At 35.7% G+C, this 12465-nt stretch overlaps 2 long non-coding RNA genes across 2 annotated transcripts; one reads left to right on the forward strand and one right to left on the reverse strand.

Annotated features, from left to right (window-relative positions):
- Positions 1–2569: 2569 nt before the first annotated feature.
- On the reverse strand, positions 2570–3235 carry LOC120413883 (uncharacterized). The gene is made up of 3 exons (XR_005604981.2): positions 2901–3235; positions 2762–2842; positions 2570–2701 (listed from the first exon to the last, which is right to left on the reverse strand). It is a non-coding gene; the product is annotated as an uncharacterized LOC120413883 (long non-coding RNA).
- A 10-nt stretch (positions 3236–3245) lies between these two features.
- On the forward strand, positions 3246–3712 carry LOC120413884 (uncharacterized). The gene is made up of 3 exons (XR_005604982.2): positions 3246–3408; positions 3467–3547; positions 3608–3712. It is a non-coding gene; the product is annotated as an uncharacterized LOC120413884 (long non-coding RNA).
- Positions 3713–12465: the final 8753 nt, after the last annotated feature.

Raw genomic sequence — 12465 nt, forward strand, 5'->3', positions numbered from 1 at the left:
ACTACCGGTCCTGAAACAAAACGGGCAAACGAAAAAAAAGTACCCAGTTCCGTTTTATTTCGACGCTACTTTTTTTCGAGGGGAGAGGCTTGTCGCTTTTTTGCCTCTCCTCGTAACACTTCCGCCATTTCCATTTCCGCCCCCGGAACGGAACTTGAATTGCCAGTTACCGCTTATTCCCCCTCTACCATTTTCCTCACATGCAATTCGCGATGAATAATTGGAAAATGTAAAACGAAAATTTAATTTTGTCATTAAAATTCGCGCGCCCCATTTCAAGTCCGTGCAGCAAAAATGCGAGCGAGGTCGGAAATGTGCTGATGTTGGCGCAACCGGAACCACCGCCGATTCCATTCCGGCCCCTAGCCGTTTTGTGGCCACGTTTAATGGTGGATCAACAATTATACCTGAACGAACGAACCAGAACGTGAATCGGCGGGAAATGGAAAAATTCTGCTCTCACATGTTGGTGTATGTGTGCGCAAGTTGGTGTGCATATCGGGACTTCCGGTTTTCATCCCATTCCCCCCTCAAACCTTCTCCACCCTTCCTCGTGTTTTCCGTTTCCGCTTCGGAGTTTTACTTCCGTGCTTTTGGGTTCAACTTTTTTTTCCGCCGCGTGGAAAATTCCTTTTTCGCAGAATTGTGGAAGGTTTTTCGCTCTCTCGGCAGGATGCCATCACCCGCCACACGGTGGGGAAACGGACGTCATCGAGGAGAAGTAGAAGCTGAGGGGACATCCGGTCTTCGTCCTTCCAAGTATACATTTGCCTCGAGTTGTTTCTTTTCCCTTCTTGGCGATGGGATTGCGGTGTTTCTTAGGGCGTTGAAAATGGGAACAGATATTGTGATTCCTATATTTAGTTTTTTTGAAAATATTTACATCAAAATTGAGAAAAACTAAATCGATAACCTAAGCTTGTAATCATTTAAAAAATTAATGTAAAGAAAAAAATGCAGTCCAATACCGTGTTTTTTCAAAAGTACTCAAACTTTGAAATTTGCAATACTTGTATAAAACGAAGCAAAATTTAGTGTACTTTTTCAATTTACTAATTTTTTTTAAGCTAAAATTTTCGCAAAAAAAACAGTATTTTTTCTAAAATACTGAAATTTTCAAAATTTGCAATATTGGTATCGAACGGAGCGAAGTTTGTAATGCATTTTAAAATTATTAAAGTTTTTTGGAATATACTAGAATTTTCATAAAATACCATATTTTTTGAAAGACTAAAATTTTGAAAATTTGCAATATGATATTTGAGCCAAATTTGTAATGCATTTTCAAATTATTAGAGTTTTTTTGGAAATACTAAAATTTTCGCAAAATACAGTATTTTGTGATTTTTTATTTTGTATTTTCCAAAAAAGTATCTAAAAACATTAAAAATCATTTCAAACATTTCGCTTCGTTTGATACCCATATGGCAAATTTTTGAAAATTTAAGTATTTTCGAAAAAATATGGTATTTTGTAATATTTTTAGTATTTTCGAAAAAATACGGGATTATATTAAAATTTTAGTTTTTTCAAAAAATAAAGTTAAAAAGCAAACCGAATAACACTTCGTTGATACCCAAGTTGCAAATTTTGAATATCTGAGCATTTTCGAAAAAATACGGTATTTTGTGATTTTTTTTTGTATTTCCAAAAAAGTATCTAATAAAATTAAAAATCATACAACATTTCGCTTCGTTTGATACCCACATGGCAAATTTTTGAAAATTTAAGTATTTTCTAAAAATACGGTATGGCGTCATCCATAAAGTATGTCACGCTTTAGGGGGGGAAGGGGGGGTCTGAGCAAGTGTGACATTGCATGTTATAAGTATAGGAAAAGCGTGACAAAAGGGGGAGAGGGGGGTAAATTTTGGCAGATTTTAGCGTGACGTACTTTATGGACGAAGCCTATATTGTGAAAATTTCAGGATTTTCGAAAAAATGCGGTATTTTGTAAAAATTTTAGTATTTTCGAAAAAATACGGGATTATGTGAAAATTTTAGTTTTTTTCCAAAAAAAAAGTTAAAAAACAAACCAAATTTCACTTTGTTGATACCCAAATTGCCCAAATTAAAATATGAGCATTTTGTAAAAAATATGGTACCCTGGGTTTTTTTTTGTATTTTCCAAAAAATATTTAATAAAATTAAAAGCATACAAAATTTCGCTTCGTTTGATACCCATATGGCAAATTTTGAAAATTTCTGTATTTTCGAAAAAATACGGTATTTTGTCTTGTTTTGGCAAAATTTTAATTTTTCTTTTGATACCCATATTGAAAATTGTTAAAATTTGAACATCTTTGAAAAAAACCTGTATTTTGTGAACAATTTTGAGTATTTATGCTTTGAAACTGACTACATTTTCATAAAATATATTCTTAGCGAAAGCATTGAATATTCAAAATGATATGGTTGAATGAATCGATTTTAGAAATATTTTATTTATTGAGTTACCGTAAACCGGGGTGACTTTGATAGGCTTGAGATTATTTCGCAAAATGAAGAGTACAAATTAAATATGTAAGGAATGGAATGAAATCATACAGACCGTATAAGAGAAGTGTACTGGATGATTTTTTGACTGGAATGTTTTGTTTCGATTGGTCGGCTTTCTCAGTCAGTTAAAAATAATCAAGCGATGTTTATATTAAAACTGCCCGACGTTTCGACCGGTTTTGTCGGTCTTCTTCAGGGGAAACTGTAAATTTATTCACAAAATTGGCAAGGGGAACACAACGAAACATCATATGGGACTCACTTTTGTCTAGTCGCTATCGTACTGTTCGTTATTCTCCAACGGTGGGGTGTCCGGTTTGTAATAGATAGATGGTGGTTTTCCCTAAGTAAGTGTAAAAACTATGTGTGGTTGTCCAAAAATATCGAAAAAATCGACTTACTGCATAACCGAGAACAAATTCAAAATCTCGGTAACGACACTGTTCACTATCCCAACTTTGCAAGGGTTTAGCTTTCATACAATATGGTGTGGCGGTGGGTATCACTTGGATGATCCCAACGGTGGGTTATTGTGTGTTGGTAGTTTGTGTGTGGTTGGAGATATCCGAGAGAGGATTGTTTCTTCGTGTTACAGATGGTTTGATAGTGTGTAGAATCCCCGAGTATGTGTTACTTAGGCCATATACGTCAGTACGGCGGTTGACCGTCTTGTCCGTATTGGCGATGTGACACATTTCCAACACTGATAAAGCAGAGGGTTTAAATGTTTTATCAATGATCTCGGATATCTCCAACCACACACAAACTACCAACACACAATAACCCACCGTTGGGATCATCCAAGTGATACCCACCGCCACACCATATTGTATGAAAGCTAAACCCTTGCAAAGTTGGGATAGTGAACAGTGTCGTTACCGAGATTTTGAATTTGTTCTCGGTTATGCAGTAAGTCGATTTTTTCGATATTTTTGGACAACCACACATAGTTTTTACACTTACTTAGGGAAAACCACCATCTATCTATTACAAACCGGACACCCCACCGTTGGAGAATAACGAACAGTACGATAGCGACTAGACAAAAGTGAGTCCCATATGATGTTTCGTTGTGTTCCCCTTGCCAATTTTGTGAATAAATTTACAGTTTCCCCTGAAGAAGACCGACAAAACCGGTCGAAACGTCGGGCAGTTTTAATATAAACATCGCTTGATTATTTTTAACTGACTGAGAAAGCCGACCAATCGAAAGAGAAGTGTACTTCAAGAAGATTTTTTCATAAGATTTTGAATAGACAAAAAATTACTTAACTATATTTACGAAGTTGATGAAAAGCATAATTTTTAATATTCTCAAAGTGTCATAATTTTCTCAATGAAGGTATTATCGAATCGGAAAACGGAATCTTTTTTCGAATTCTTGGGGCAATTTTACACTAGGAGGCAGTAGAATATGTTTATAAAAAATTCATTTTATGTGTTTTGTTAAACATAATTTAAAAAAAATCCTTAAATATATAGGTATTTTCAGTAGAACAAATTTCATATAAAATGTGAAAACTTGATTCGTGCTTCAAATTCAGTTAAAATGCAATATCAATCGATGATTTTATAAACAAAACTAATTTTTAAAGATTTTTAGGGCTAAATTCTGACTTTTCATCAGTTTTACCTTAAATTTATATGTATTTTTCTTATAAACTTAGTTAACTAAATATAAACATTTTCTTATTTCTTAAAAACCATATCAGCAACCTTGGTGATGGTATATTTGACGTAAAAATAAAATTTGAACATCTTAAATCTGATTTTAACAAGGAAATCTAGCCACCCCGATATACAAAATTAGAATTTTCAACTAAACTGTGTCTTTGAATACTTTTAAAAAATCTTTTTTTTCGAAAATAATGCATGGATCTTGTATGTCTTACCCCAGTACATGTTCTAAAAATAATAATCTTGAGACAAACCTTGCCAGTTTGAAAATATTCCAGAAATAAATTGAAATCCTATCAATGTCACCCCGGTTTACGGTTTGACGGACGAGATCATCGCCGATAGAATTATCAAAATTACGATAACATTAGCCATTATCGTTATCTTTAGACGCTAAAATTAACTCCTATAATTTGATCGATTAACAACCTTGTTTCAAACAAGAAAAGTTCTTTGCAGTACAATGTTATACTCAAAAAACAATTTAACTAAGGATATTATGGTTCCATCATCTACCAGACAAATTAATATTTTTGTCATTTTCCACATTGACCAAATTATTTTTTTTACGTTTACAAACTATTTAACTTCAAATGAAGAAGAAGAGTAACAAATATTTTAAACAAATCTATGTTCAAAATATATTTATAAAAAAAGTGAAAATTGTTATGCAAAATGCTAAATATCATTCATCGTTAAAAAATATTATTAGCTGATTCCACCACAAATCATCTACATCCTCAAGAGAATAAAAAGGAAGAAGCGGGGATTCACCCTGCTCTGCAACTCCTACGCTCCAGCGTGGGCGGAGAGGAAGGTTATGTGGCGACCGAAAAGGAAAACTTCTCCGGTACGGAGAACCTTACCTCGCTTGGAAAATGTACTTTTTCACTGTTAACACATCCGGAGTTTTATGATTTTTTTTTTTGCTGCTCTCCTCCGGTTTTCCCGGTTGCGCTTTCGCCCGGTTTCGACTGCTCTTCCGCTGCCTCTTTGGGGGGAGGAAATGGTTGTGAGGTTGGGTGGGTGGTAAAACGGGAAATTACCAAGCGGACCCCAACCCGGATGGGATGCGGAGGGGAAAACAGCGAGGAGGCTTGAGGAATAAAAAGGTTGCTCTCTTCTCATGTGCTTCCGGCTGACATTTCTAAATGGCCGTGTGTCCTCGCCAAGAAGGACGCAAGAAGAAAAACTTACTTTGCCTTTGCCGGAAGCGACGAAAATGGGTGGTTGAGGAAGGTGGGTAGGAAGAAATCCTGTGTCCAAGTCCTGCCTGCCTGGTGGATGGGCAAATTGTTCGTCGTTTCCTGTGCCGGCAACTCCGGCAGTTCCGGTTGCCGGTTGCCCTTGCGTGTCGTTGTCGTCCTCGGTGGCTGTCAGGACGTCAGACTCCTACGAACATACATTGAAATTATTTTTCAACATTCACATGTGAGGACTGGGAACTGAAGTTATGAAGAATTGTAGGTAGCGTGTTCCACAACGAAAACTTGAAGTCTTTATCTTTTTTTTTCATGAACAACCCGAAAACGAATTCCATTAGGTAATTTGCAAGGTATATAATAGTCTAGAAATTTCTTGCTCAAACCCAAAGAATGGATATGAGGTATCCCTTTCAAATCAAATTCTTGATCGAACATTAGAAAATTTAATTAGATTATTCAGTAGTACGAATAGAGGATATCACTGTGATAATCTAATCATTAGAGTTCGTGAATATTCTCATTTTTTTGGACTGCGTGAAATTTGTGGAGTTTAGAAATTTCCGTGGCATCTATTGAAATTTTACCATTTTCTTTAATTCAACCAATTTTTTTTTTAATTCAACCAATAAAAATGCTTGAAATTTTTTAAAGTGTAGACCGTAGTTTCAACATTTAAATGCAAAAGTGTTTTAAAATGCATTTGACATTAGTTCAGTTGTTTTGCAATCATTAGTTTTCAAAAAATGTAAGATTGTAAGAAAACAAAAATTTTAGATAAGATAAAACTATTACATTGTACTAAACATTTGAAAACTTACAAAATTACAAAAGATTTTTGAAAATCCAAAAAAGCTAAAAATAATTTCAAACGCACACAACTAAAAAAGTAGTAATCCAGCTGCTTGTAAAAGGCCTGGGTGTACATGTACAATAAATATTGCATTATTTTCTGCAATTTCATGTGATTTAACACCATGAAATATGTAGCCCATCAGAATGGGGAACCTACTTGACCGAAATGTCAAGCTCATATATTCGTTTATCCTTACAGTTTTTCATCGGTCTGATGGCCAAGTGGGCTAAGGCGCCAGTCCTTACTGTTGGTGCTGGGTTTGAATCCCGTCGGTTGCAACTTTTTTTTGTGTTTGTGAAAATTTTACATGCAGTGTGTAATATTAAGTGTTTATTTTGACGAAGGTGATGTGCATGCTTTTGCATGCGATTTTACCATCGGATTTTTTGCTGTGAGAGGAACACTTTTTTAACTGATTTCAGTAGATTGCACTTGGACTTCCAAAGAAATATGAAAAAAATGTTTTCCCCCTGTTTTTTCGGGTTGATTTTAAAGGAGGGGGGGGGAGGATTGACAAAAACTTTTTAAATATTTGTAATAGCCTAAAAGCTATTAAGAAAAAACCGGTAAAAAACTTAACCTTATTTACATTATTCGTTTTTTTTAAGTAAGCTCGTTGCAAATATTTTTCAAATTTATGTCCCTCGACCAAAGTGAAAGGGAGGGGGGGGTAATTGAAAAAATGTTTAATAATGCATTATACTCCTGTCCAGTTGTTTTGCAAGCATAGAAGAACTTTTTTTGCGGAGAAAAAAAGGTTTTTGTGTTGCTTCACTTTGCATTTTTATAAAAATTCTTTAATATTTTTAAACAATCCCTAAAATGCTAAATATGATTAACAGGTCGCAGCAGGAGGTGAAAAACTCGATAAAATACATTTTGTAGTTTAACATCACACTTTCGGTTATAAATTTTAATTATTTAACATAAACTAAGAAATACTATTTTTATATTTTTTTTAATATCATACATAAAAAATAAAAACATTTTTTCAAAGGATTTATGAATTTACATTGTATTGGTTTGGAATCATAATTTACATAACAAAAATAGTTTAAAACAAACTGATTGATTGATTTCTTGTTCAAAACAAAAAAACAAGGTGGATTAACCCTCAACCGTGGAATTTTTTTTGTTTTATGTTTTGTTGGTTCATTTTTAGTAAGTAATTTTGCATTTATCTTTTTAGTTTATGTTTGTTTTTGATAGTATTTGGCCTATTCTACCATCTCCAACAATGCCTTTTGCCTTTCTAGTTTTTCCATGTTTTTACAGTCACATGTTAATTTTTATGCGTTTTTTTTTCACATTTAACCGCCATTATCATTTAACTTGTAAAAAAAATGCATAGAGGCACAGTCTGCAACATTACAAAAATTACTGCATACTTATTTTTACTAAAAATATAGGAAATGTTAGTAAAAATCCAAACCCCTAAAAATCATTTTTTAAACCTTGGCAAAAATCACATAAAACAAGTTAAAACTTCCAGCCCCAAATTTTTAAAAAAAATTGGGGTTCTTCTTTCCAATGCTTTTTAAAGATCAAAAATTGGTTGAAAAATGGATTTTTGGCGGTTTTTTGGATCGAAGCCCGTCTAGAAGTGGGATTGGGTTGTAAAGGGTTAATTTAGTTTAATAAACAGCTGAAACAATCAAATTGAATAACATTTGATATTGAATTTATTTTATTGTAATTCACCATATTGCTTCAATGTTAAGTGAGAGTTACTTATAACTTTTTTTCTAGTTTGTGTTTTAAAATATTATAGAAAGTAGAAAAACGCATAGTTATAATTGTTACTTTGAAAAAAAAATTATTAAGGATGCACAGCAACCAAAGAAGTTGTTGTATTCTTATTTCAAAATTGTCAAACTTACGGACCCAATCCTGCAACAATCTGATTGTAAAATTATGCAAATTCTGTTGTAAATCGCAAATTATCGATAATTTCCGTAGCTTAGAAAATACTAAAACATCTGTAACAAAAATCTTCGTGCAGAAGCTCTGATTGATGTGCACCGTTAATGAAAATACATAATTGAAAAATTTAATGAAATATTCTCGAACAAATCCATTAAATCAAGAAAAAAAACTCATGACATACTAGCACGCAGGTTAGGGAAACCCCGCTCCCATTTGAGCGAGACACGCAATAATGGGTACAATAACAATAAAAACAAGTCCCATCACAGCATGCTGCGTTCAAGTGTCACAGGGGGAAGAAATCCGTGGAAAATTTCCTTCCACAGCAAAAACCCGACGGGGGTAGACCACATCGACATATGACGAAACGAGGCGCTAAGTGGTCCCCAGCGGGGGAGCAACCAGCTTTTGTTATGTTTTTGTTTTCGGAAATAAATCCCTTGAACGTATTTCTCGCAGTCACTAATCACAGTCAGACTACTCTGGGGAGAGGTGAGGTGGGGGAAGCAAATCGGTTAAATGAAAATCAATTTGCAAAGTTCCTCTCAATTATGCAGGCACGATTAAGCAACGATATTGCCTTTCTTTCCTTCTCTGTTCCTGTTGAACCTTTAGGTGGACCTGGGTTTGCAGGTTGAGTTGTTGAACAGCTCATCAGCATCATCATCCGTCCCGAGAGCTCGCCTGCGCTTCTCGAACATAATCCGGAGCAACCCGGCAGACTGGCCACCAGTTGTCGATATATCTTGGCACAATATCCACTCGAGCAGAAGTATTTTGTGGTTTCCTCTTGTCTCGGTGTGTTACCGGTGGGTCCGAGCCCCCAGAGTCAAGACTGGCTGCTTTGTAACCCTTGAATGTAGATAATTTCTGTTACCATTACTAAAATGAGTCCTTTTTATAGCATCAGCGCTTGGAAGGCAGGCTACGTGTATCAACTCATCTATAACATCGCAACTTGGAAGGCACGACAATTTCATAAATGCGATTGATGAAATCCTCACAATTGCATCGCTGCTCGGAAGGCACTGCAACAGGTTAAAACGCGATTGCCCAAGTCCTCCTCGTAACATTGAAGCTCGGAATGCAAAATAAGCATATTTCAAAAGCCAAGGGTTACCAGGACGCGACCAAATAGATTTCATCCTTCTTCTCACAGGCCAATATCCCAAGCCAAGGGGAGCCACGTTCACATCCCCATATTCATCAGCCAGGCAGGAAGCTCGTACCCGAGAAAAACTTCATTTCGTATGAGTGCCGGTTTTCCCGGAAATGATTATGTACTCCCCCTCCTCTCCTGCTTACCACCCTATTCCGGGGAGTCCATTTTGATTTTAATTTCCTATTGTTGAACGTTTTCTAGCTGCTCCTCCTTCACCGGATGAGGACTTTGGGGGTGGTCCGGTTCGACGAAGACTGCGGCGCTGAAGCCGTTCCTATTTTTATGAAGAAGGTAGACCGGTATTCCGGCTCTTCGGCAAAAGGCATTAGGAGACACAGCGCACACAGAGCACAGGATGGAAAAGCCAACGGTTTTCCGCAGAATAGTCCTCGTCGTCGTCAATTGTATCGTGGTCACAGCGTGGGGTGACTTGGACAGAGGTGGGGGAGAGGAGGACACTCGATATATACGTCTTCCTTTTCGGGTCTCGACTTCCGTTCCGGAGTTTGCCTTATACAAATGTCCACACAATCAGTGTGCCCAGCGAGCAAGCTGGCAGGAGAAAGTGAGGTTATGACGATGGCAGAAGGCCGTTCCTCAGTTGCTGGCTGCACGGAATACAGTCCTTGTCGAGTTAGTCAAAGGAGGCCATGGGACGACGACGGCGGATGTGCTTTTCTTCATATGATGGGCGGTGGAAAATTGACTGCCAAGCTGCTGGGACCGTGGAAAAGAGCGAAAGGATATGCCGTGAAATGACGCACCGAACCTCAACGGAGACATTGGTTTTCAAGAAGGAAGTGGTGCAGTGTTGCCAGGGTTTAGCTGAGAAAAAACTAAAAACTAAAAACTAAAAACTAAAAACTAAAAACTAAAAACTAAAAACTAAAAACTAAAAACTAAAAACTAAAAACTAAAAACTAAAAACTAAAAACTAAAAACTAAAAACTAAAAACTAAAAACTAAAAACTAAAATCTAAAAACTAAAAACAAAAAACTAAAAACTAAAAACTAAAAACTAAAAACTAAAAACTAAAAACTAAAAACTAAAAACTAAAAACTAAAAACTAAAAACTAAAAACTAAAAACTAAAAACTAAAAACTAAAAACTAAAAACTAAAAACTAAAAACTAAAAACTAAAAACTAAAACTAAAAACTAAAAACTAAAAACTAAAAACTAAAAACTAAAAACTAAAAACTAAAAACTAAAACTAAAAACTAAAAACTAAAAACTAAAAACTAAAAACTAAAAACTAAAAACTAAAAACTAAAAACTAAAAACTAAAAACTAAAAACTAAAAACTAAAAACTAAAAACTAAAAACTAAAAACTAAAAACTAAAAACTAAAAACTAAAAACTAAAAACTAAAAACAAAAAAACTAAAAACTAAAAACTAAAAACTAAAAACTAAAAACTAAAAACTAAAAACTAAAAACTAAAAATTAAAAATTAAAAACTAAAAACTAAAAACTAAAAACTAGAACAAGAAACAAGAAACAAAAAATTATTTTTTCATAATCAAATTAATTGGAAAACAGAACTTTTGAAAACGCTATTTTATAAAAATGTTTTTCTGGCAGCTAAAATAATATTTGATTTGTTTTGAAAATAAAGTCCCTTGTAAGATTTCCATTAATAGATTCAAATAAAACTGCCACCACTGCCGCAAACCGGATATAATCGAGAAGCAGGATACCAATGATGATGATGAGATTTCGAGAAATGTGTGTGCATAGCAGGCCATGTACACACTATCGTCGTCTTCATCCGAGCCCTAGTCCTATTCCTGGTGGTGGTCTTTTTCGAGGCCATTTCCCGCCGCACAGGCCCAGGTCAGGAAACTCTCTACGGGGACAATACAACCCCATCACTCCATCCCGGAATCGTCCTTCGGCGCGGGACGATGATGCCCGCTGTATCCAACACGACACACGGATTTGAACCCAAGAAGACCAACAGTCGTCGTCGTCGTCGAGTCGATTCCGGACAAATGCCAACCCATCTCCAGAGAGGAAGTTGTGTGTACTGTACCATCATCCCATACGGCTCCATGGCGCTTCCTTTGGCTGATGGACTCTCTTCTGGGTTTTCTGTTTCTCGCCGGGTGTCCCGTTGTCGACGACGACGACGGTTCCCGCTTCAGGAAGTACGCCGAGATATACGAATGGACACGGTGGTGGCATCGCCAACTACGACGACGCTGACTGCGACTTGAACTAGGGATTACAACAAACCTTTTTAATTGTTAAATCTAACATTTTGATCATTACCGGTGCCTTCCTAGTCAAAATGTAGAACATTATAAAACTAGAACAAATGTTAGTAATAATTTTACTAAATTGTTAATGTACAATTTCTAAAAAGGACCATCCCTAAACCGCCCTGCCAAAGGACACTCCGGAATGGCAGGTTGGTTCAATGTTTGCGAACGATAAAAGGAGGAAATGGAAGTACGTCGTCGTCGTCGTCGTCGTTGGCTACGGACTAGGACGACTCAGGAACCACCGGGAGTATGTCTTATTCACATGGCCAACTGTGTGATAGCTGCTGCCGCTGCTGCTACTGTGCTTATACCTAGTTGGTGCGGTGGCTAAACGAGCAAGTATTTTGCGTCCTTTCCTGCCTCCTGACTCTGTGTGTGGGCTCTGGGTTAGACCTGAGAATGCCCCATCAACCCATCGTCATCATCATCAGCTTCATCCGGTTAACCCCAAAAAGCAATCGGTTTACAGGATGGGTAGAGATTTATGAACCTTGAAGAAGGAATTATTGAATTAAATAAAATTAAATGTATTTAAGCAATCAGAAATTGGACCCACAAATGAAAAAAAAAGATTTTCATTTATAAAATATTTTTAGATTGAAAACAAATAAACATTTTTCGGAAATTAAGAAAATTGATAAACGTGCCTAAACCTTGAAAACACTTAATTAAAAAAAACTGTCAAGTTATTTTCTATTGTAATATTTTTTTTGCATCTAAAAATTATTTTTTAAATTTTGTATGGCCAATTATATTTTGTAGACCTATTTCGCAAATCGATTTTTCTTTTTTTTCGGATGAAACTTTGTCCAAGCATTCCTTCTATCATACAATGGTCATAAAAATGGATAAGTAAATGTATGAAATTCTGTATCTTG

The sequence above is a fragment of the Culex pipiens genome, chromosome 2 (genome assembly GCF_016801865.2).
Source record: "Culex pipiens pallens isolate TS chromosome 2, TS_CPP_V2, whole genome shotgun sequence".
NCBI classification, from domain to species: domain Eukaryota; kingdom Metazoa; phylum Arthropoda; class Insecta; order Diptera; family Culicidae; genus Culex; species Culex pipiens.